This window comes from Miscanthus floridulus, chromosome 10 (assembly GCF_019320115.1).
Source record: "Miscanthus floridulus cultivar M001 chromosome 10, ASM1932011v1, whole genome shotgun sequence".
NCBI classification, from domain to species: domain Eukaryota; kingdom Viridiplantae; phylum Streptophyta; class Magnoliopsida; order Poales; family Poaceae; genus Miscanthus; species Miscanthus floridulus.
In genome coordinates, this window is record NC_089589.1 from 88,983,632 (window position 1) to 88,997,102 (window position 13,471).

At 45.3% G+C, this 13,471-nt stretch overlaps 1 non-coding gene across 1 annotated transcript; it reads left to right on the forward strand.

The window, feature by feature from the left end:
• The first annotated feature begins 206 nt into the window (after positions 1–206).
• On the forward strand, positions 207–313 carry LOC136490519 (small nucleolar RNA R71). The gene has a single exon (XR_010767798.1). It is a non-coding gene; the product is annotated as a small nucleolar RNA R71 (small nucleolar RNA).
• Positions 314–13,471: the final 13,158 nt, after the last annotated feature.

Consider the following 13,471-nt stretch of genomic DNA (forward strand, 5'->3'; position numbering starts at 1 on the left):
CATTTTTGGGACAATCATATCCGCTTCCTTCATAGTATACATGCCTTTTTGTTGTTTATTCATCCTTTCCTCCCCCCAACTCTGATTGGATACCATTTTCTCGATGAGAGACGTAGCTCCATCGATGGTAAGGGAGAGAAAGGCTCCTCCAGCAGCGGCATCGATGTGCCCCTTCGACATGGGTTTAGAGCACAAGCCAGTTTTCTATCCCATGGTGTGGGCATGCTTGAATGTATTCTTGCAGCCTCTCCCATGCCTCAAGGATATATTCCATTTCATTCTGTTGGAAATTCAAAATTCTTCCCCTCAGGGCATTGGTTTTGCCCATAGGGAAGAACTTCATGAGGAACACTATGGAATCCTTGTTCCATGTGCTGACAACTTCCTTGTCCTTGTAGAACTATTGTTTCGCCTTCCCCATGAGGGAGAAGGGAAACAAACCGAGCCTGATGATGTCTGGTGCGACATCCTTGTTAATAATGGTGTCACACAACTCAAGGAAGTGTTGTAGATGTGCGTTTGTGTCCTCGCTGGGCAAACGACAGAATGAGTTTGCCTGCACCATCATGATCAGCCCGGTACGGATCTCAAAATTCTTATTGCCCACGTTGACAGTAGGCCCAACGGGCACGTTGGCAATGGCAGGGATGGAGAACTCGCGGAGTGACTTCTGGGCCATAGCGGTAGTAGCGGATGATGCAGGGGTAACTGGTTTGTTTGTTGGAGGAGTAGTGGAGGAAGAAGCAGTGCAAGACATGTTCTTCCTTAGGAGAGCCTCTGGATTTTTATGTAGTTTTTTCGGCAAGACGAAATCGGTCATACACTATCCTGTTTTCATCCACAACAGGAGAAAACAAGCAGAGTTAGCCTGCATAAACAATGGCCACCGTACATGCATATGATCATGAACATGTCCTACTAGATTCTTTTTAACCAATGCCTTCCCCGGCAACGGCGCTAGAAATGCTTGTTGGCATTTCTTAACGCAATCACCAGGTATGGATATAGAATCCATCCCCGACAATGGCACCAGAAATTCCTATTGGTATTTCTTAGCACCATCACTAAGATTTAGTAAACCTTAGCAACGCCGCCAAGAAACACCATTACGATATTTCTTAACGATTATAGAAAATATTAGCAAGCGCACGGATGTATCATTGTAGCATTTCACCCGAAAGTATTCAGGGTATCATTATTTATATTTTCCCACAGGAAGGCATGGTGTAAAGAGTCTAGTATGGATATGAACAAGATTACATGCTTGTAAAGTGAACCAAGGTTTATAACAGGGGTAAACATTATATAGTTCAAGATAATGTGACACATAATTGGGCCAACCTCAAGGATAAAAGAGAAAGAAAGAATAAAAGAATATTCCTAAGCGGAGCTGGCTTGTTCTAATATAGCTATGCAAATAATAGTTGATGATCATACAAATTACATGGTTAGAGCTAGATCTAAGTGTAAGATGGACGGGGAGATCTCCGAGCACTGGTCTGCTAGTAAGCACAGAGACTTTACGAACTCCTATACGAATGCCTGAACGTGGGGGATTATAAGGGATAGACAGGGCTGTCATCCCCTGCCGCCTACCCCTCAATCGTGGAGCACCATCACATCCGAAGGTTCCCTTGCACCCGAGCACAACGCTCGTGTACAAAGAAACTACCCAAATCCCCCCGGGACTCCAACCCTATGGATCGACAAGCATAGGACCTGGGCAAACCCAAAGGAACGACGAACCACCACCTCAACTTAGTTCTAATTCTAATCATACAAGTTATATGAATGATTAGGCTTAATGTTCTACATGTTAAGTTCATAACATAGAAACTATATGCTAGTTCATATGTAAAGATCATAACATGAAAACTATACTCTAGTTCATAATTAAGCATAACTATATTGATAATATGAGAACAAGACTTTGGAGGAACTCATCATGTTATTCATACCAAGAATCTCTTCTAAGGAGTCCAGCCCTCCAAGGTAGCTTTGCCTTGCTCTCAAAAGACTACTAAAATTTAAAAAGAGTACAAGTGTGAAGGTGTGAGGTGTTTGGCTCCAAACGAGATGTGTGTGAGAGAGGGAGCTCTCCTCCTCCTCTTATACTGCTCTAAGGATGGTTTGCATGCAATATTCAGGGGAGATCCCGCATGCAACCAGCCTTAGGTGCATTTATTAAACCGCTAGAGGAAGCTGGGCTCGGGCCATGATGCCTAGGGTACGGGCGCACCTAGGGTGCGACTGCACCCTAGCTGGCTCGCCTGGTCACCACCTTTGCTAGGTGGGCTGGTGGCTGGGCCTGGGCTCCTTCCTCGGTGGTTTGGCACCCAGTTTATCCAGGTGAGTGGGCCTTCTTGTTCCTTTGCGCATTTCTGAATTACGTTTCTCTGGTTTGCAACTTTGGAATGATTTTCCACCGTATTCGTGTATAGGCCTACAAAACATTGGTCTTCCAAATACATGTGGAATCATGTTAGTGGTAAATGCATATGTGTCATAAGTTTGCTTATTTCTCCTATTTTGAGTCTTAATTGGTGGCCGAATTTGGTCGATAAGGACTGCCAACAGCAAGCCTACTACTGCGAGCAAGACTGCGTCGCCCAAGCGACCATGCTATCTGCCCCCTGTGGTCCCGCTAGCTCCGGCTGTGACACAGGAAGGGCACTGGTGAAGGAAGGAACTAAGGCAATGGCGACACTCAGCCGACCGAGCATCATCTAGGCTCTTGAGGCTCCTAGCGGCGGCAATGGCTCGGCTAGCCCATCCATCTAGGTGCTTGGCTCCATAGAAGGGGCTGACCTAATCAAGGTGAGTTTCAATGTTTCCCCATGAGGGAAGCCCATTGCCAAGCCATCTGCCCAGTAGCTCGGCCCCCGAGCCAAGACACGGTCGCCGACTTCCTTTGTCGGCCCACCTCTCCAACAACAAAAACCAAGATAAGTCTCGTTCTCCTGACCTTTCCGCTCTCCCTATCATGTTACTGTTTCTCTCTTCCTAAGCAACTATGGCAGATGCTAGGCTATGCCAAAAGAACAACTAACTTATCAACTGTAGCCCCTTTTTGTAGGAAGGCTACGACTGGAGGCCCCTAGATGAGCGAGGTTGGAGATGATGGAACAAGCCGGATGGCAAGGGAACATAGCAAGAGATCCGCGAGCGCTAACAAGAAGCCCCAACTATCGCATTACCAGCTATGTCATCTTTTTCTTCTCTTGTGTCCATTTCGTTTCATTTATGTCTATCTCTTTATCTCCCGATCCTTCATCGGATCACGTCTCCTAACTGCACGATGGTATGGGGCCTCCTAGAAGGGGCATCACTGAGGATCTTAAGGCTGGCCCATCAGGCTTCAAGGCCACCCAAGGCATCTAAAAAGTGTAAGGGACGTTCACGGTCGGGCACCAGAGGCCTTAGTCGGGCGCTCAAAAGCGAAACCAACCGACCATCGAACGATGTCTGAGTACTGACCTCGAGCCGCTTGTGGTGACCCACCAAGGGAGACAATGTGCCCCTAAGCACAGAAAGACGGGCTCGGGAACCATACAAGTGGCTCGGTCGGGAAGCCAAGGATCTCCCCTCTAGGGGACATGACCAGGGCATGGAACGACCGTAAACTTGGGGTTCTCATGGACTTACAAGCTAACAGCATGGGCGTGACAATCTTGGCCACTGAGGACCATTGTCATAACAACCCATCCCAACAAGGGACTCAAGTCTCTGAGCATGACTCATGGGCAATGAGATTACAAACGAAAGTAATTTCATTTATTAATTGGGAACGATCCGATTACAATATATGGCGGCAAAAATCACTTTGATCTGGTGCAAGATCGGCACACCCCCTCCCCCATGATCACATCTCCTCCATGAAGAGCGGGGAGGACATCTAGTGCAAAGGCTGGCCCATCGAGCCCAAGGGAGCAGATCTCCCCTAGACCTTCTTCAAGTGCAAGCGCGAGCGACCCTGAGAGGATAGGGTCAGTGTTGACGGTAGTTAACAACTATTATAAATCATCAATAAAACATGTATAATGGCTTAAATATGATCACCAACAAAGGTCTAGGGGTTTAAAGTAACAAATTCCATGAGTTTTGGTGAATCTGTGATTTCTGCAGGGTTTATCCAAAAAACCATCAAGGTGGACCTACATGTTAGATTTAATTGCGCTTATCCACCGTGAAACAGACACTAGAAGGTTCTAGAGGACACCACGCCAACGCAGAGACTGCCAGGTGGGGCCACTTGGCCCCACGTGCAGGCCGCTCAGCCTTAGGGGCCCACCGTCAGCCTCCGCTTCACAATGTCGGTTCTCCATCGCCTCCTAGGTTGCATCTACGTCGTTCTTTAAGTCAGTTTGATCCAAGGGCTCACGTTGGATGCTTCGGGCTATATACCAGGCCCTGGCACCCCCCTGAGGCAATAAGTCATTTGAGAAGACAGAAATCCTAATCATCATCAGAGCTCCAACAATTCTAGGGCATAGCTAGTTAGGCTAGGTCTAGAGGGAGGCAAGCAGGCTTCGCTTGGATTCCCGATCGTGTTAAGAGTGTGGTTTGGTATAATTCTTGTACCCCCTCTCTTTTGTATCTCCATTATTTTTATATGCTTGCAACAATTGTTATGACATTATTAGTATTCATCTCATTTATGTTTGTCATTATAATGTTCATTGTCTACTTTGATTATATACTTGGTATAGCTAGTTTATCATCATGTTCATGCATAAGTTCGTATAGAGATCACCCTAAGGTACCATGGGTGGGTGGTCAACATTGTGTAAGCATGGTGCTTATACGTTGTTTACCTATGGATACACCCTATATTCTGGGTCATGTGGTAGATCACAGATGTGACACTCCCATTGAGTCCTTTGTAGTCCACTCCCCGATGTAAGTAGCATGTAGGATCTAGTTATAAAGGGAGACAAGCTTTGTTCTTAATCTCCCTTAGTAATATCCCTTATGTGTAGGTATGAAGATGATCTTAGCAATTACTACTAGGTGTAATTGCACTAATCAATGTATGCTTTGACTTGTAATTAAGAATGATTTAGTAATTGTTTCTCTAATATTCTACCTGACCATGCTAATGTCATAGAAAGGAGTACTCTGAGTGATTTATCATTATCATTGATCAATACTTATCATATATATCTTATCCTATGACTTACTCCTGTTATGAGTATAATATTGGTTATGATTTACTTCTCTATCAATAGTATAAGTTATCAATACATGTCCATGCTAGACCTTTCCTGTGGTAAAAATATAAATAACGATACCTAGAATACTCTCGGGTGAAGTGCTACAATGGTATAACTATCTATGCGCTTTCAAATTCCTTTTCATTCATATTTATATATTCTTACTAGTCACATAAATTGATAAAGAACTTCTTAGTATTATTCTCGTAGTAATGCTCGGCAGCATCCATAAACATCTCTGGCATCATCATTTGGGATGACAACCTAGTACAAGTAATGCTAAGAGATGTAGGCATATAATAGGTGGCTACTAAAACAAGTGACAAGTTAATAAATATTAACAAGCATTTCTAGCGCCATTGCTGGGGACATAATTAAAACTTTGTTCTTAGTAGTGATGCTAAGGAATGTCAACAAGCATTTCTGGTGCCATTGCCGGGGAAGGTAGCTTGGCAAAGGAAGTATTGATAAACTTATATTTATTTATGTGATCGAAATAACCATTGACCTCTGCTCAAACAGGTTTACCCTTGTTTTGTCTACTGTGTATCTTACGTAGGGTAATGTATGACTGTTTTTTGTGGCAGAACCACCTAATCTAATGCCCTCCCAAGAGTACTTGTCTTCCATTAGACACTAAGTATCCAAGAGAGTGCACTAAATAATGTTGTTTCATCGAGCACACCCCAAGGGAGAACTCGAAAATTCACATTTTTCCATCAGGATCATAAATGAGAGAATAAAGCTTACAACATTCTTAACCATTTCTTACATCACTTTATTACAATATTAGAGTACTTAAACAAGTTGAATGCAATAGCAAAAATAAGACAGTTTTACATGTAAAAGAGTTTATACATTTTAGATTTATATTTTATCTTGCAGCGGAGAACAACATATAATCAGAATTACAGCGGAAATAAAGATTAATGGTGAATCATAAAACTTTTCTTCTAAAAACTTTTAGTGAGGGTTATAAACAAACACTACGGTCGTAGCGTTGAAGGAATCCTCTCTGAGCCCACTAGGAGGTTTCCACACATAAAAGTCATCTACCATCCACTGGTCACCTGCAATAGGGGGAATAAAACCCTGAGTACTTGATTGTACTCAGCAAGACTTACCCGACAAGAGAAAAATAAAAGACTCCAAGGATATGCAGGGCTTATTTGGCTTGTGGGTTACTACATCTACGGAAGCATTACTAAACGTGCGTCCTTATATTAAATTTTATTAGCAGTCATCATTAGTTCATTAACTATCCATTCTATGTAAGCACCTATGCTACTTTCAAGCAGGTGATAAGCAATCAGAACCATTTTATCACCTTTCAAGTTCTAGTTCTTACTACGGTGCTAGACCATAGCCAAGTCATACCGTCTCGTAGAAATGGCAATTCCCCTTTCCCCGCCTCCAATCAATCAGTCTAGAAAGAGCCAAAACCCAAGACAAGAGCACAACGAGCCTTCCCACTCCCATAAACAAGTATGTGCTCAGGATAATAAGTATGTGACCTGACTACCATCCACAACAATGGACGGTCCTCAATGGACATAGGCGAAACAAGTGCAATCCGAGCCTCGCTCGAATGCCTAACCAAGTCCAGATCCAAAGTACCATTCCATCCGGTCTCTAATTATCCTCTGTATATATTCCATGTGATAGTAATATAATAACAACAATAATATATTTCCTATCTCTCGCGAGTGATAGATAATCACTCGACTTCTACCGGATCCTATAGCATAGCAATCTACATGATCTTGACATACTAGTAGGACTCATAGGATAAGGATATATATATGCAAGTGGTTTTCATTCAACTCCTTAAAACTTAATGCACAAGCATAAAATAAAGTGCATAATAATAGGGGTTATGCACTAGGGCTTGCCTAGGGTAAGATATAACCAAAAGTTTGCATTCCATCATGGTGACATGATCATCAAGGCACCATCTTTTCCACTACTCCAATCATTTCCATGATCCATTGTTGTTCCTATTATGACATACGTGGATGCAATGCAGAGATGCAATTAATCAATGGTAACCGTAACTCTTAAAATACGATTATGCCTCTCAAGCTATGAGCTAGCTCTAATGACTAACATACTAGGCCATGTACCCACATTATTGAATAAGGCACTATTTTCCCACAAGTGTTTTAGTTATAAAATCCCTAGGTGTTTCTTTATTTCATTTTATTGATTCAATATATATTCAAACTAGGGCTCAATAGCTATTCTAGAAAAACTAATTGTTCTGGAGCTATAAAAATTACAGTGAGCACCTAATAATATTAGGAATTTACTATAAAATTTTTAGAGTCAACATAATCACCAAATTATCATAAAAATTCCTACAAGTTTATATCCTAACAATATTAAGCCTCTCAAATTAATTAGCAAACTCCTAAAAATATTATGAAACTAGGTGAACAAGATATACTAGCACATAGATCATGATTTTAGGATCCTAACAAAACTAGTTTCACAATTTTTGGTCCACTACACAAATTTATATTGAATTTACAAGTTTGCCTTAGAAGCTAAATTAGAAAATGCTTAGAAAAAGAAAAAGGCCGGCGGCAACTTATTTAGCCCAGCAGCTCCTCGGCCTAGCACAGAACTTGGCCACACGCTAGCAGGCCTGGCCCAATTGGCTCGCTGCGCGAGCGCATCTACGCATTGGCAAAAGAGACCCCGTGTTTTTCGACAATCAAATGGTACAGCACAACACTATTCCCACATACTCTAGCTTTGCACAAGGCACCCTGAGTTGTGTCGTCTTTGCAATGGGGCAGCCCCAGCATCCCCGCGTGCGATGGTGTGGCGACCGTCCGGCAAACCACTGGTCGCACCAGGCAAAAGGGCCCCATTCTAACCAAGCTAAGGGACCGGCCACCATCTACGGTTCAGACAGCGACGATGGTAGCAGTGGGATACTGGGAGGTGCCCTAGGATATGCTGCAGTGATAGGCTGGTGGTTCGCGGTGATGGCACATGGCCATTCTGGTGAGCGAGGAGTACAGGAGAAAGAGTAGAAGAGGTGCACAAGCACCAGTGTCATACCACTAGAGCAGCCGATGCGTTGGTGAGGATGGAGAGGCCCTATGTGGCGCTGGCCATGTGCTGAGCGACAGAGGCGACAACATACCAAGGTGGGCATGGTCGCATCAGCTCACTTCTGGTAGGATCTTCAGTGGAGCTAGGGCAAGCACCGACACCAGGGGGTTAAGACGAGTCTAAAGCCGACTTGAATTGAATAGAGACCAAGCATATAGACTTACCCCCAAAACATGCCATACTACGGTGGCGACATGACCGATGGTCATGAAAATCCAAGCTTGTCCTTGCCTGAGGCACGGTAGGGCTTGATAGGGGTTGTCCTGGCTAGCTGACTCCCTACGCTATGTACTGATGTGAGGAATCAGACTGTGAAGCCCTAAGCTAAGCGAATTGATGGGTAGAGAGCGCGGTGCTCTTGTCATGGTCATGTTGTGGAGAGGTACACGAGTGAGCACAAGCGGATTAAGACGGGTGGCTCTGATCGATAGCGGCAATACGAGCACATGCGCACAGGTGATGAGACAGGGGAGGGCTTAGCGCGATGTGTTTGAATTGGAGCGGCCAGACCTAAGCAGGGCTCACCTGGCAGTCGGCTAGCGGGGCAAGGCAAGGTCGGGAGGCATCCCATCACCATTATGATCGGGGTCATCGGCCTAGGCACTGACGAGTAGTGGAACACACTTGGGGGTTCGACGTGGTAGGTGGATCAAAGGGTGAGGCGGGTGCCACGTTGGTCGAGCAACGACCACCGTAGCCTAGGCTTACCCTGCGCGTGTCATCGTGTAACATCCTCGGTGTTATACTACAAGTTTTCTACTAATAACACTTCATGAGCATCATGATTATGTGTTAGTGCATGTGAGAATGAGCAAAGATAAATTTCTTGGCATGAAAAAGGAATAACACAAATGATACATAAAGAGAATTCAATAGTCATGTTATATCACTTAAGGATGGAAACCAATTTTTTTAAGCAAAAGTGCTATAAAACATATATGTGACACTTTAATAAAGTTTGAAGTACACATTTTGTAGAAGATAGTGCAACTTTTGTTTTAACAAGATAGTAATGCTAGATAACATTTCTAATAGCTTAGGAAATCGAAGTTGAAGCAAAACAGATTGACAAAGCTATGTTTGGTAATTTTTGTAGAAAAATTGGGTTAAGGAGTGGTGTTGTATTATGGCTTGTTTTAGTACCTAATATACCCTCTAAGGTATAGCAAAGGGGCTTAGGAATTGGATCAACGGTTTAGGTTTCTCGAGCGCTTTAAAATCCATGCTTAGCGTGTTCTCGGGCTATTTTCCCGATTGAGCGCGATCACCAGCACCGGGGGCACGACGCCGCCATGTTGGGCGTTCTGCGCGCGTGCGCTGGCGCGCTCGGCTATCCACTGTGGGCTAGTCGGCCTGGTTGCGCAGTGCTACTACCGCGCAGGCCCACCGTCCTGGCCGCCATTACCGCTGTTTTCGCCCTACCTCACGGATGTCCTGTCCTGCTACCACGTTGCTGCTCTAGCTGCATCATTGGCCGCCTCGAGCTGCCATCGCGTGAAGCCGTGGCTGCCCAACTCGTCTTGTCGTGCTGCCCCACCGCCTGCTGCCATTGCCGCAACCACCAACCCCACACGCTACTCCCACTGCACGTCGCGACGCTACCGCTGCCATCGCGTCACCGTCTCGCTCTCGCCTACCGCTGCACTAGTGTTGCACCTCTGGTCTGCCTTGGCGCTATGCGTGCGAGGCCAGACCACCGCCGCCATGCCAATTATGGCACTACGGCGCATGGGCCACACTGACCTCGAGCGCATGCCATCGGCTAGCACCGGCCGTGGGCCGTACTGGTTGCACCAGTCGCATCACACCAAGGTGCACTCGGCAGCTACTGACCGTGTCCTCACCGCCTCCCATCCTCTCATTTCTCCCGTGCCCACTTCTATGTGCCTGCCTGCCTCTGTTTTCGTTGTCATGTCACGGGCACGGTGAGCCAGGGCACATGCACTTGCCTTCAATTTGGCATGCCCGTGTATGCTTCTTAATGTCTGCGTGCCAACCGTCCCCACCTCGCCTTGAATCGAGCCACGATGAACTCCAATTTGGAAGTTCCCCCTCTGTCGTGCCATTAAGGCCGGGACCAGCCATGGCCGAGGGCAGCCACCCACCGCTCCATCCCTCGTCAATCCATCTACACCACGAACTCTGCCTCCACCTCTACTTTACCCTGCTGCACCTCACTTGCACCTCTACCGCCTCGCCGTAGCCACTAACGTGGCAACGCCGCCGCATCCCATCACCCACACGTGGCTAGCCCTGTTCGGGGAACCTCCGACCAAACCATCACCACAACCGCAACCAGGGTAAGATAGTGATGCTATAGCGCTAGCTAGTTCACCCCACAGTGGCTTAGGGTGCCTAGCATGGTCACGCCACTGTCACGCATGGCCACACGTCATGGTCACCACTTTCGTGAGCTCCAGCCGCTCCTGTAACCTAGGCTAGTGTAGGCGCTAGGGTTGAAGACGGGGGTCGGCCCGTTAGTGGAGCCAGCGTGGGTCCTAGCTGGTCGGTGTGGCCAGTCCAATGCCATCGTCGCCTGCGCAGATGCGCGCGCAGGCGACCGAGGACCATGCCGATGTAAAGGAGGGAGTTTCTAAGGGTTTCATTGCATAGTTGCTCTCTCTAGGAATAGTGACATGGACTGTGGGTTAGGTTGCCTAGAGTTTAGGGGTGTTTTTGCAATATGTGTCGCGCGCGCGTGGGCCACCCCGTTGTGGACCGCCTCGTGTTGGGCCACGTCCGCGCAGGCCGCGCGGTGGTGGGCCGCAGGTGGAATTCATTCTTCCTTTTTCTTAAGAACTTAGAAATAGCTTTTTATTTTTATTTTTGAGCTAAACTTTGAAAATTAATATCAATTCGCATAGGTGTCCAAAAATCATGAAACAATTTTTTTTAGGTTCCTAAAATTGTGATATATCTGTTAGTGTATTTATTTTATACATATTTGTGCTAATGCTAAGGTCTATTAAATCATTTGAGAAGTGCTTAATATTACTAGGTTAATTATTGTAGGAATTTTTGTGGCAAAATGGTTATCGTTTTAGCTTTGTAACTTTTACAGTAGGTTCATTGTATTATTATGTGCTCCCTGTAATTTTTGTAGCCCTAGGATATAATGGGAAATAAGGTAGCTAATTACCCCTTTTTAAGTGTATATTAAATCATTAATAGAAATGAGAAGGCATTTTAATTGCTAAGTAGTGCTTGATAGGTTTCGTACTTGTTTAGTGGAAATGATGGGTATCTTAGCATATTAGCCATTAGAGTTAGCTTAGTTGCTTTGTAGGTGTATTACTATTTTAAGAGTTATTGTTGCCATAATACTAAGTGTTGCATCATCATTGCATGCATATAGAGAACGAGTTGGTGGAGTTCGTGACCGTGAGTGAGCAGGAGTATGAGGAGGTGATTGAAGAGTACGAGGAGGAGATTCTCGTACAAAGGGAGCCCTAGAGCCACCAGCGACTGACTTTAGCTGACACCCCGCCTGCCCAAGGCAAGCCTCAGGTGCATAACCCTTATTTTAAATAAGCACTGAATATATCTACCTATGATGTGCATTTACATTACAGGCATTTTATGGAAACCACCTGTATAAATATATTTGTCCTATGAGTCCTACTAGTATAGGTGCGAGTAGCTGCAATGCTTAGGATTTATGGTGGCATGACTAACCTGTCATTACTCATAATAGGTGATTATTTTTATCACTCTTATGATAAAATGGTGAAAGGAAGTGGAGACCGAGCAGGGATATGGTATGGGTATTGGTGGGTGTAAGCGGTTGTGTCCCGTGGCCAATGGGGCATAGCTTGGTTACACTATTTTCCTTGTCCAGTGTCGGTTAAGGACCGACCGTTGCATTGGGTTCTAGTCAAGTCATAGATTTATTATCCTGAGCACATACTTGTTTATGGGAGCAGGGAAGGCTCGTTGCTCCCTTATCATGGGTTCCAGCTCTTTCCGGACCGACTGATTGGAGGCAGGGAATGGTGGAGGTCTAAGCACCACACTGAGTCTGGGACTCAGGTGTGGGGGCTTGGAGTCCAAGTTTGGACGAGGACCTACACCCCTTGATAGGAGAGTGATGGGTTGGTCCTGCTTGTGCATGGGGTACAAGCGGGGCATGTGTTTCGGGGTACCCAGGTGGGCACATTGATTCGCTAATCGCCTAGGTAATTCGGTATGACTTGTCTACAGTCTAGCATCATAGTAAGAACTAGAAGATGAAAGGTGGTGAAATGGATCTGTATGCTCAACTCTGGCTTGAAAGTAGAACATGTGCTTACATAGAATGGTTAGATAATGAACTAATCATGACTGCTAATAATAAACATACATAAGGATTCTCTACTAGTATTCCTGAAACAACCCCGATTTCCACGATGGGAAATCCACAGAGTCAAAGTGTAATAAGACCGTGGTAGATCTTATTACCCAAATTCCAGTCGATGATCACATCCATACATCGATAATATCAGAGTACAAATAGTGCGGAATTATATAAATTATTACATCGCCGCATTGGCGGAATCAAAAGTAGCATTCATTCAGAACAGCTTGAAGATAAGATCGCCAAACTCGAGCGTAGGAACGAATCCCTCAACCGTCAAACTCCTCGGAGCTATACTCCTCAGCAGAACCTGTATGCCAAAATTTATCAGTACGATTTGTACTGGCCACTCCCAACCCTATGAGCATTGCTTTGTGGTAATTGGATGCAAGTCGGATATATTCAAAAGGAACCTATAAGGCTGGGGTTTCCTATGTATTAGCATATCAAGTATATAATAGTTTAGTCAGGTTTTAACACCGTTACCACACCCATTCCACCCCATTCCCATTCCAAAGCCAGGTTTCGATCCTGGGACCGATATACCACCATCTCCACACCTTCACCATACCACACCCATACCATCGCTCAGTCGACAGGCCAACTCCCTCTCGGCACTGTCTCATGGCCTGTAGCCCCTGGCTACGACCGAACACTCACTCCCTGGGGGAAGAAGAGAAGGACTCATCTCATATCTAGTTTAAGCGAAACCCAGGAATGGTCCATAGCCGACAAGTCGGCACATGTATCGATCGATCAACCATACTCTGCAGAGGTTTTACATAACCACAAGATCCGCCTT